Genomic DNA, 12649 nt, shown 5'->3' with positions numbered 1-12649 from the left:
TGATAGTTTGGAATGGTTTTAGTATGAGTTATGAGGTTATGATGACCTTATGTAACCCTTTGTAAACATTCTATAGAGCCTCTATCTCTGTTCTATCTCTCATCTGTTCCTGTTCCTGTTCTGTTCTGTAGATCTTCTGTAAGTGTTCTGTAGAATGAATGTGTGACTTCAGAAAAGTTTTCTAACTTTTGTAAAGGATGAATCTAATTTCAAAAGAGCTAAAACAAATGGAAGAAGCACAGTAGTAAGTTATGAAGAGACACTGTAGTGGCTCTGGTGCCCTTTCATACCTCCCATACCTCTTGGGAGGTGCATCCACAACCTAAGAGGGATTATTAAGTGTCATTATTGAGTATTGTAGTGAGGAGATGATGTATTATTGAGAGAGAGAGAGAGAGAGAGAGAGAGAGAGAGAGAGAGAGAGAGAGAGAGAGAGAGAGAGAGAGAGAGAGAGAGAGAGAGAGAGAGAGAGAGAGCCAGAGAGCCAGAGATAGCCAATTCTATCAAAACAGTGTATCTATATATGAGAGATTGAGAGAGAAAACTATGAAGACATTGAAGATGAATATTATGTTATTGATATCCATTCAAAAATGGTGTATTCTTTTATGTTCCTTGTTCTACTGATGGATTTTGTGAAGATGTTGAAGATTATGGTTGATTCTATCAAATCTGTGGGAAATATCTACTATGATGCTGCGTGAAGAATTGTTGTTTTCCTTGTTTTGGTAATCTAAAGAATGAACAAAATCTTCTTGATGTTACAAGATAGATTTTCTTGCAGTAGAATCCCCTTTTCCTTGGTGTCTCTCTTGGGGATCCAAATGATATTTAACGTTTTACAAGTAAGGCATGAGTCAACTAGTGAAATGCATTGCCTTTTCATGAAGTGAGTTGACCTTCCATCCCATGTTATTATAATAGTGTTTAATAAATGGCCCATCTATCTCAAGCATGGGACAATCTATGTGAACTAAATGAAGATAGATGAGGAGAAGCTTAAACACTTCAATCTACCATCATTATCATATGTGTAGTATAGGAAACTTTGCATCTTCTATTAGGGTTATGCATTACCATTATTTTTCTTAGATTGTAACATGCCCAACTTTAGGAGCCCTTAGTGGCACAATTTAGTGGTCTAAGCAGATACTTTTCCTAAGCAATGCCACGCAATACTCCTTAGAATAACACAGGGTTTCTTGCCTAGGATCTCTTGAGTCAACCTCCAAATGTAAGATTCCAACCGTAATCCCTAAGGATCAACTTGAATCAAGGTTTCAATTCTACCCCACAATTAGTTCATAGTGAGTGAGAAATAAGAGGGAGTGATACATCTTAACCCCTCTACTTGTAGGGTATAGTCTCGACTTTGTTTCCCTAAAATGCCATTGATCAGAGTCTACACTAGATAATCAAACATTTGGCCACTTTCCTAAGTCTAGCTCCTTGAAGGAAAACTCTCACCTTACTGAGGCCATAGCATGGATCTATAAGGGATTTTGTCCTCCCACTTTCCTCGAGGCATGTTTTAGTTATCTAATTATCCTAACACTTTTGTTTCATGAGCAGTGATTGAATTTTCAAACACAAAAAAACTACCAAAACTTAAGCTACATGTAGTCATAGAATACATACCACAAATGTGACAACTGATACTAGAGCAATAAGATTCATACCTTAATTGTGTCAACATAGTCACAAAATCCACTAAACTTGATACTTCCACAAAGTTTGAACCTTGTAGAGTCCACAATATCTTGGACTTAGCTTCTTAAATTCCCCTAAAGACAAAGAACTCTTCTTTGGATAGACACGGATGAAGACCATGTCTCCCTCTTTGAAGATTCATTCTTGCCTTTTTAGATCAGCATATGCCTTTTGTTGGTCCTTGGCAGCTTGAATATCATGTCTGATAATCTTGATATGATCATTCATTTCTTCTAACATTTTTCTCAAAGCTTCTATCCTTAGAGTAGGATTGGAAAAATTAAGTGGCATATGGAAATCTTGAACATATAGTGCTTGAAATGAAGCCATTTGAATACTTCAATTATATGAGGCATTATAAGCAAATTCCAGTAAGGGTAGATATTGGATCCAACATTTAGGTTCCTTGCTGCAATATGCGTGCAGAATATCCTCAATTACTTGATTAACTCATTCTATTTGCCCATCAGTTTGTGGATGATAAGCAATGTTGAAGCAAAGTTGGGTTCCAATGGCTTCAAATAAATTCTTCCAAAAATGTGATGTGAAGAGAGAATCACGATCATTGATGATCCTTTTAGGTAACCCATGTAACCTAAAAATATCTTTTACAAAAATTCTTGCAATATCTAAAGCTTTGTAATTGGTTTTTGTTGGAATAAGATAAGCGACCTTTGTTAGCATGTCTACTATTACCATTATCGAGTTATATCCTCCTTGTGCAGAAGCTGACCCAACTACAAAGTCCATGCTAATAAACTTCCATTTCATCTACGGAATGTCAAGTGGTTGGAGTTTTTCTAGTAACTTGACACGTTCAAATTTTACCCTTTTGCAATTTAGACATTTAGTGACATACTTATGTACATCGCCCTTGAATCTTTGCCAGTAATAGCTTTTCTTGATAGCATTAAGAGTTTTTACATACCCTGAGTGTCCTGAAAAAGGAGAGTCATGTGCTTCCCAAAGTATCCTTCTCTTGAGATTTTAACTTGAAGGAATGCATAGTCTCATTCTGAAATAAACAAATCCTTCATCTTCATTTGTAGAGAATTCTTGATACTTAGTCTTGAGTTTGGGATCTTGTTCCCTATTCTAAACTTTCCAAAATAATTGTCAATATTCTGGGTCCTTATTTGCTTCATCCTTTAGTCAACTCGATGATAGGATTAGTTGGCATTGATACCATTGTAGCCAGACCTTTTTCCCTAGATGGTTCTTCAATGATAATAGCATTAAGGAAGGCTTTACGACTAAGGGCATTTGCTACTACATTTTCTTTACCAGGTCTGAACTTAATTTCAAAATCATACTCCTACAGAATTTGGATCCATCGTTGTTACCTCATCTTAAGATTAGGATGAGTAAAAATCCGCTTAAGACTTTTATGATCTGTGACTAAGCAAAACTTATTTCCAAGCAAGTAATGTCTCCATAATTTGAGGGCATGAATAACAACTAACAACTCCATGTCGTGGACTAGCATATCTCTTTTCATGGGCTTTCAATTTTCTTGAAGAGTAAGCTACAAGATGACCTTCCTACATTAGTACGCATCCCAATGTAAGCGAGCTGGCATTTGTGACAACTTCAAATCCCTTGCTTAAGTTAGGTAGCCTTAAAATAGGAGCAGTTTTACCAAACTATGCTTTATTTGCTCAAAGCTAGATTTTTCAATTGGCGTCCACATAATGGCAACTTGCTTTTTGAGTAGGTCTGTAAGAGGTGCTGCAATTTGCATAGTTTCTGATGAATATCCTATACCATCCTATTAGACCTAGAAAAATTCTCACTTCCTTGATAGTGGTTGGAGGTGGTCAATCTTGAACATCTTTGACCTTGGCAAGATCTACTGATATACCTTCAGCAAACACTATGAATCCCAAGTACTCAAACTTCCTTTTGAAGAAGGCACACTTCTTCTTCTTGGCATATAGCTTGTGTATTCTCATTGTCTCCAGGACAATGCAAAGATGTGGTTCATGATCTTCTTCCTCCTTAGAATAAGTTAGGACTTCATCAAAGAATACAAGAATAGAATCATCGAGATAAGACCTGAAAATGTCTTGCATTAACCTATTGAAGGTGGTTGGAGCATTTGTCAACCCAAATGACATCACCATGAATTTGAAATGATTGTATCTTGTGTTGAAGGCAGTTTTAGGAATATCTTCATACTTGATTCTCATATGATAATATCTTGACCAAATATCGATCTTAGAAAAGATACTTGCTCCTTGTAGACGATCAAGAAACTCCTCTATCCTTAGGATCGGGTACTTTTTCTTTATTGTTACTTGGTTTATCCCTTGGTAGTTGATACAAAGATGGAGAGTTACATCTTTCTTCTTTTGGAATAATACTGGGGCTCCCCATGGTGAACTACTTGGCCGAATATACCCTTGTTCTAGCAGTTTTTTGAGTTGCTCTTTTATTTTGATGGCTTCAGGAATAGACATTTTGTAAGGTCTTTTTGCCAATAGAGTGGCTCCTGGAACAAGTTCTCTTTCCGAAGGTAACTCAATTAGCTCTTCAAGAAATATGTCGGTGTACTCTTTTAACTCGGATGGTTCTTCTTCTGACCATCTTGATTTTTGTCTGACCATCTTCATTTACCTTGTTAAGCTTGATTAAGTAAACATGTAATCGTTTCTTCAAGACTTTCACAATTCGAGAAGCTTTTGCTAATTGAACTTTAGGTTTCCTTGTTTCACCTTGTGTAGTTGCTATTTTACCATTCAAATCCTGAAATGTAACTTGACCTTTTCCACATTGGATATGAGCATAATTGGGAATCAGCCAATCCATTCCTAGTAAACATTCAGAAGCTCCTAAGTTCATTACTCTGAACCTCACATTTGAAAGGTTTTCTCCTAGGTTAAACTCTACCTTGGCCATTTGCTATGTAGAAAGTACTTCCTTTCCATTTGCTAATTCCACAAGTAGTTTTGATGCATTTACTGTATCTATTCCTAACTTCTTAGCACACTTGGGTGAAATAAATATATGTGTACTTCCATAGTCAATCAGGTGTCTGTATTATCGAATATTGACAATTTGGACCCTTCTCGTGGAATACATCATGAACAGTTGCTTTTTCAATAGCTTCTTCCATAGTAGGGTCTTCATCCCTATTAGTCTCTTTTAGGGTAATATTTGACGTTCTTCCTCTTGCCATAGCTACTTGACCATGGCCTTGGACAGCTCTGCCTTAACCTCAAAATTGGCCTTGGAGGTGGTTTCCACCAAGCTTTGGACAATCTCTCCTAAAATGTCCTGGCTCATTACCGTGAAAGCACTTAAGACCATCCCTGTTTTCATGGGCAGGAACAAAATTTTCAACTATATTGGATTTTTCCTTTTTCTTCTAACCTTGGTAAAATTGGCCTTGGGTTCTTTTTGCTTGACCTTTGAATCCTCGTTTGTTCTAGTTATTGTAGCTCCAAAACTTATTATTTTTAGGCTTTGATTGTACTTCTCACCAATAGGAGTAGCTCGAATCAAAGCATCTTGGAGGTCTATTGGGCACATTGATTCCAAATGAGTGTTCAGAGGAGAATTTAGCCCATTGTAGAACTTGGACACTTGTTGAGCAGTATCTATGGAGGGTGCATATTTAAGAAGTGAAACAAACTTGGAGTAATACGCCTCCAGAAAGGTATTTTCAAGGACACCTTGATCTTGGCACCATTGCTTCCACAAGATTCGAGCTTCACCAATTAATTTTAGCTTAGCTATCATGGCTTGGTTGGCTGGGATAGTTCCAGTGGCAGTAAAATAATCTTCCATGGATTTGATCCAAATTTCTGCATCGGCTTTCACATTCTCACATTTCCCGTCAAATTTTGGAGGTTTGACTTCCTTCAAAAGATTCCTTTTCTCTTGGGCTTCGTTGAGAATTATTGTGGGTGCAAAATTATGGGAAATTTTCACAAGTTAAACTTTATGAAATTTATATAGCGTTAATATTAGAGTTTCATATCCAAATTATTTCTCACTTAATTTATTGAAACAATTTTCAAATAAAACTCTCGTCCCATTGCTAAAGTTAAACTGCAATTTCAAAGGTTCCAAGGGAAAATAAGGTTCCATTATTTCTCTAATTGATAATATATCAATCAATCTTTATTACAATGGATATACAAGGTAATCAGATAGCTCGCAGGTTTATCTTATTTTTTTCAAAGAAGGATTCCCTACTACAATCTAAGCATGACATTCTAATACATCTTTTATGAAGTAACTTAGATTCTAAGAGTAAATATCTAGGAATCTATATTTTTGAGGGAGTTCAAGAAATTTGTCCTTTTTGTAGTTGCGGTGACTAGAGCAACCTACGACCTTTATTCTATTGGCTAGAAGGATCTTCGTAGCTTCCTCATAGATATATTGATTTAGTTTGTTCTTCTTGCCTAGATAGATCTCGACAACTTTAAGATCTTCCATCCATTTTACCATTTTCAGATTATTCTAAAGATAAGCTAGACGGCTTGCATCGATATAGCAGTATACTCCGCTAATCATCCGCCATCTTTTACAATATCGAGGTGAGGGGTTGTAGAACTGATATCTAATATCCATATCATCTGATTTCTCTAGGCAAAACTGGATGAATACATAGCTGACATAAACATTACTTGAAAGATCAAGATTCGTTATTCTGCCATAATTCAGAAATATACATTAGCAAAGAGAAGAAAACATATCCTCGGTGCTGTATTTTAAAAATATATATATTTTTCTTAAGCTTACGTCATATTCTATACTAACATGCGCTCTGATACCAACTGTGAGGTGTCCGCCCAGGCTCATTCCAATGCACACATTTTTGTAGTCCATCAGTAGGTTTTCCAAATGACATCACCCGGTGCTCCCTTGGAATATCATGGGGTTTGTCACTTAAACCCCATCGAGTCTACATTGCAATGGAAGTATTCCGACCTATCCCACTAGGATCGACCTGAATTTTCGAGTTCCTAAAATCAAATGAGTCTCCTAACAACCAGCTACGGGTCAATAATTTTGAGTTCCCACTTTCCATAGGATTACTCGAATTAAAGCAGACTTGCCATTCCACCTGGTTCAAAGAAAATGGGAGAAGGAGGGGAGTGTGGTATGTCAACCCTCCTGCTCATAATGCAAAATCCCATTCTGGCCCCCTAAAACAATGCAAGTTAGTTCTACCTAATGCCTAGTTGGTCAACGTATCGTCTTCCTATTTCTATCACTGATTTAGAAAAGCTTTCAGCTAATCGGGAGCACCCTACCATTGAACGGACCCATCGGGGGTTACTCCCATCCACTTTTTGTTGATGACAGAATCATCTTTAGTTTTTTAATCACCTACAACACATTTATTGGAACATATACAACCAGCTTCCTTAATTAGTCCGTTAAATCACATGTTCCTTCACATAATTTATATCACAGGCATGCATACAATTCAAACAACCCTTCAATAAAACAAATTTCTTTATTATATTAGAAGTTTATTACAATTTCTATCTTTCATACCCTATGGAAGACATACAGAATTCCACGAGGGTATTCTGCCCACCAAGATTCCACCCTTATAACTAGTATTTAGGGTTCTAGGATCCCATCCTGAGTCACAAAGGGGCTCGTCAGATTCTAGGAGTAATGTGGAATTTACGGCCAAAGCCCCGCTGGCACCCACATCTCCTACTGCCCGAGGTTATCCCTACGGACAGGCCTTTTGTTACAGAGCCGATCTAACCCTCTAGAAGTGATAACCATGACCCCCTTGGAGTAGGGTCTCGCAGCTAGCTTGGGGGTAGCCTAGCGTGATCTTTCATTTTATCTTGTTAGTCAATGGTTTTAATCAAGGATCTGGATTCTAGTGAACACAAACAATCCTTTCAAACAATGATATTCACACCATCGTGTAGTTTCACATCTTCCATAGCCAAGGTAGACCTTATCCTAAGGTAACCTTACATTCTAATGAGGATTCTCCTCCCCATGAAGAAGTGTTGAGTACATCTCTTACAACATGTTAAGCAAGACATGAATTTTCCATTTGGGGCTAACTTACCCAACATAAGTGAATTTCCTTTAGAAAAAATATTGCGATAATAATTTAACGAGATGATTTACAATACCCTTAAATAGACATTCACTTTTCATAACAAGCATTAATCAACCTTAACCTTGTCGCATTGACAATATATCGAGTTATTTTATTAATCTCAAGTGCACATATAGACCTTTTACTCATTTCGTACAATATCCTCCTACAACTATTTCCATCATGATCTTACAAATTATAATATTGATTAATCTAACTACAAATCATAGGTAGTAGTTAACCATTTATCCGTGTATTAATATGCTCTCTAAATAAACTTTTCAATTTGTGTAACTGAAAAATATGGAAGCTATTTTTTTTTTGTACTTATTCTTATATGGATGCTACCCATACAATCTAGCAAATAGGTCTTGTACTATTTAATGCAAAAGCTAATATTTTATGTAAAATTTTGGTAAAAACCTTATTATTTTATGTGGCAATATGAAAACAATAGCTTATTTTTGAAATGTGAACAACTTGGTTTGGCACGACGACATTGAGAATTTCGTCTTTGCTTGTACTTGGATTTACCACACCCGATGTTCCATTTGCTTCAACAACCTGGGCACAATATTAAGCCCAAAAAGTAGCTCAACACTTCTTTTATCGAACATCAATCAATCAGTATTCACAGAGACCCCATCAAGCTCCAAAATAACCTAGATCTATTAAAAAGATTGATGAAAGGAAAATACATTGAAGCATGAATGAATTTTTAGCTTACAAAATATAACCAAATAAATTAGTAAAGGATATAAGAGATTCATCCATTCCTTCATAGGTCTTGAAGACTTTAGCCATATCCATAAATCAACATCTTCAAATCTTTTCAGCTTTCTCAAACCATATCTCCAAAAGAACACAAGTCAAACACACCCACACACTGACACATAACAAAGAGAAATTTGAATGACACCCCAATAAGGGAGAAGGAAAAAGGATAATTAAAGATTAATCACAAATTACATAAAAAAAGAAACCATCAATGAAGATGTTTTCTTTTAAAGGCCTAATGATTTTGGAACCTATCCAAGGAAAGGGATTCATCCACAAATATCTTGGGAGGATTTTGAAAAAATTGCAAATAGCACATCCTCTCCAAAAGAACCAGATATCTTCTCGAAAGAGAAATAGTATGGAAATATAAGATATCCAACTAGCAAGGATCAATATCCACATTAGCATTAATACACAACTTTGATACTGGCTTCTAATCATTATAAGAATGACAATGCATATGTGCTAGGTACCAAGCAAAATGAGTAGTTAATCTAACTAAAGGATGAGTAAATTGATAATAGATTTGGACAAATTGCAAATAAATTTGATAAGCTTATATAGGAGTTTGTCAATCCCCTAGAATCACAGGCCAATTAATCTGAGATTCTGTCCATGGATCAATTTGACTCAACCCTCTACATCTAGGTATCTACAAATCAAAACCAGAGTGGCCAACTAAGGGGGACTAGGAATAAAAGATATGTATGGAGAAAAAGCAACAAGTATCAAGGGATGAAGGGATAAATAGGAAAAATCATTAAAAAAAGGAAGGGTTAAAGATGGAGATTCAACTAATTTAACTAAATTGGATAAGAAAGGGATTTAAAAATACACTTGAAAAGTAGAAAGGAGTGTGGTAGATAGTGGACAATAAGGAGCAACATGGGAGAAAACACAATCCATAATTAATGGACAATGTGTAACGATACGAATTTGGGGAGCACCTTGCGATTAAAAAAGAGGAGGAGAAATAATATGGAGAGTCAATTGAAGTATGGATAAATAAGACTCAAATATGTGGATCATTTTTTGAGAATAAGTGAGGGAAGGCATTGATGGACCTAAAATAGATCAACAATTGTAAGCTTCAAAGAAGAAAATATCAAAAGAGTATTGCTTAAAAACATGGGCTAAAGATCCTCCTTGAGTTGGTTGGTATTTTGTAAACATGTAGCGGCTTTCAATTGTCTCTTATTCAATACAATAGACTCTATCATGAAATGCCACGAAACCTCAGGACATGCATTCACTTTGGAGGAATATGCTTGAAAAAACTCATCCATCTACAACTCTAAACATCAAACATAAAGAACAACTTGCAAAATAGCATCCACCCATATACTAAGACATATCCTCATCGTCTTGAATTAGAAGATCACCTCTAAGATACATGTAAGACATCAGCATGGTATCATGTATACTTGAATTTATAAAAACCATGCAGGCAACCTCTGCTAAGAGATGTGACAACCAAGAACCACTGCATCCATTCTCTAGAGGATGCAAATCCATAGTGGACAGCTTCATATAAAGACTAGCTTTTGTAGAAAAAAATAAAATTAAACTAACAAATGTGAATATCTAGTAGTCTTCAGCTATAAAATAAATAAATAGGTTGGAACTCTGTCCTAACAACCTTAATTTAATACGAGTGCATACTCTAAACTCATAAATGTCCAATTTTTTAATTATGTATTTTACAGAATCACCCGCTATGGAATCACCCACTTGTACATTAAATTAACGTGACGCTCGAAAAGGACAGTGTCCCCATTAACTTTTCGCACATCCACCCCTTGTATGAGCCCCGGTAAATAAATATAATTTTACAAAATCCACTGTAAAATCGCAAAATCTCACGGAATCCACCATGGAATATGCCTCTTAGAATCATACCCCTGGGGTGGGATAGCAATTGTCCTCAATTGCTATTAGCTCAATGTGGAGTGAGTAGTGAGAGATAAGCACTTAAGTCACAAGCGTGCATCCATTGGGCCTCTTCAATAGGATGATTTTTACATTTTACCAAATATCTAGAATATCTATGGCCAGTTCTAGTGGTCATAAAGTCAGTATCTAAAATAGTCTTAAGTTCAAGGATTTCAGTTTCTTCTTCTAACAAAGGAGGATTTTCATAGACAGGGTGGACAAGTAATTGGCCTTTGAAAGGTCGTAACAAACTGATATGAAAAGTGTTATGGATTTTTCAGTGTTGGGGTAGTTCTAATTTAAAGGCATTGTCATTGATTTTGTGAATGATTTTGAAAGATCCATAAAATCTAGGAGCTAACTTTACAACATGGTGTTTCTCAACACTTTGTAGTCTTTGCTTTTCAATTCATAACCAAACACAATCACCAGCTGTGAAATTCATAGCTTTTCTTTTCTTGTTTGCTTGTTTAGTATATGATTGTTGGGCTTTTGCAATCATATCTTTAACTTCATCAAAAATAGTAGCATGCATATTTGCAATATCATCAGCAGCTTTAACTTTGTTTGACAATAAAGTATTAGGTGTAGACAATCTATATCCATAAACGATTTCAAAACGTGCTTTTTGTATAGCTGTATGTGGAGTGTTATTGTATGCAAACTGAAGTAAATGCAAGTGTGTATCCCATGCTTGTGGTTTTGAAATTGTGTATGCACGTAAAAGATTCAAGATTGTGCTGTCTGTAGCTTCTGTTTATCCGTTTGTTTCAGGATGAAATACATATGAAAAATCAATCTTTGTTCCTAAGTTTGCAAACAAAGTAGTCCAAAAATTATTATAGAATCTAGAATCACGATAAGAAATAATAACTTTTGGTAAACCATGGTTAGTGAAAATAGTTTTCAGAAACAATTGAGCAGCTTGAGATGCAGTAAAGGTTTTCTTGTATGGAATGAAATATGCATGTTTGCTAAACCAATCTACAATAGTCCAAATCATATTCTGATTAGCTTGAGTGTTAGGCAAACCAGTAATAAAATCCATTGAAATATGTTCCCATGGTCTTTCAGGAATTGATAAAGGCATTAACAAACCATATTGCTTACCATGGTGTCGCTTAACTCTTTGACAAATTAAACACTCAGATACAAAGTTAAAAACATTAGATTCCATCTGTGGCCAATAAAAATCTTCAATCAATGTGCATAAAGTGGAAATAATACCTCTATGGCCTTGATATGGGGGACAATGAATTTCATGCAACACAAATGATCTAAATAGAACAGCTACACACAACCTTTTCTCATAAAACATAAATCCATCAGCATAAGACAACGAATCAATTGGAATAAAGTTATTGGCAATTAATTTATTCCAATCAGCTTGAAAGCTAGGGTCTTGTTCATAGGTATCTTTCATAGGGATAAGGGAATCAAAAGATATCACATAGATATTATGAATAGTTGGTCTTCTACTCCTACTCAAGGCATCGGCAACAACATTTTCTTTTTTGGGTTGATATTGGAAAGTGGATGAAAACTTTGAATAAAACCAACCCATTTAATATATCGGTCAGATATTTGTGGTTGACTAAGGAGATGTTTGATACTTTATTGGTCAGTTTTAATCATGAATTCAGATTCCATTAAATAGTGTTTCCATTGACATAAAGCTTGTATTACAGCTAGCAATTCCTTATCATAGGTAGAATACTTGAGTTCAGAAGGTTTAAGCTTGTAGCTAGAGTAGGCTATGGGATGGGAATCTTGCATAAGGACAGCTCCTATTCCAAATCCACTAGCGTCAGTGACTACTAGGAAAAATGTCTATTAAAGTCAGGGAGTTGCAATACAGGAGCATGTGTTAAGGCATGTTTCAGTAAATCAAAAGACTTTTGCTTATTTTCAAACCAATGATATACAATACCTTTCTTTAATAATTTTATCAAAGGTAATGCAAGCAATGAAAAATTTCTCACAAATTTTATGTAAAAGCTAGCAAGACCTAAGAAAGAACGTAATTCATGCACATTTTTAGGTATTGACCAATTCAAAATTGCTTCTATCTTTTTAGGATCAACTTTAATGCCTTCAGATGAAACAATATGTCGTAAGTATTCAATTTGGGTTTGGAAA

This window comes from Lygodium microphyllum, chromosome 24 (genome assembly GCF_053477565.2).
Source record: "Lygodium microphyllum isolate KBCC chromosome 24, Lygodium_microphyllum_v1.1.10, whole genome shotgun sequence".
In the NCBI taxonomy this organism is placed as follows: domain Eukaryota; kingdom Viridiplantae; phylum Streptophyta; class Polypodiopsida; order Schizaeales; family Lygodiaceae; genus Lygodium; species Lygodium microphyllum.
The sequence above is the reverse complement of the archived record's forward strand: the minus strand, read 5'-3'. Positions refer to the sequence as shown.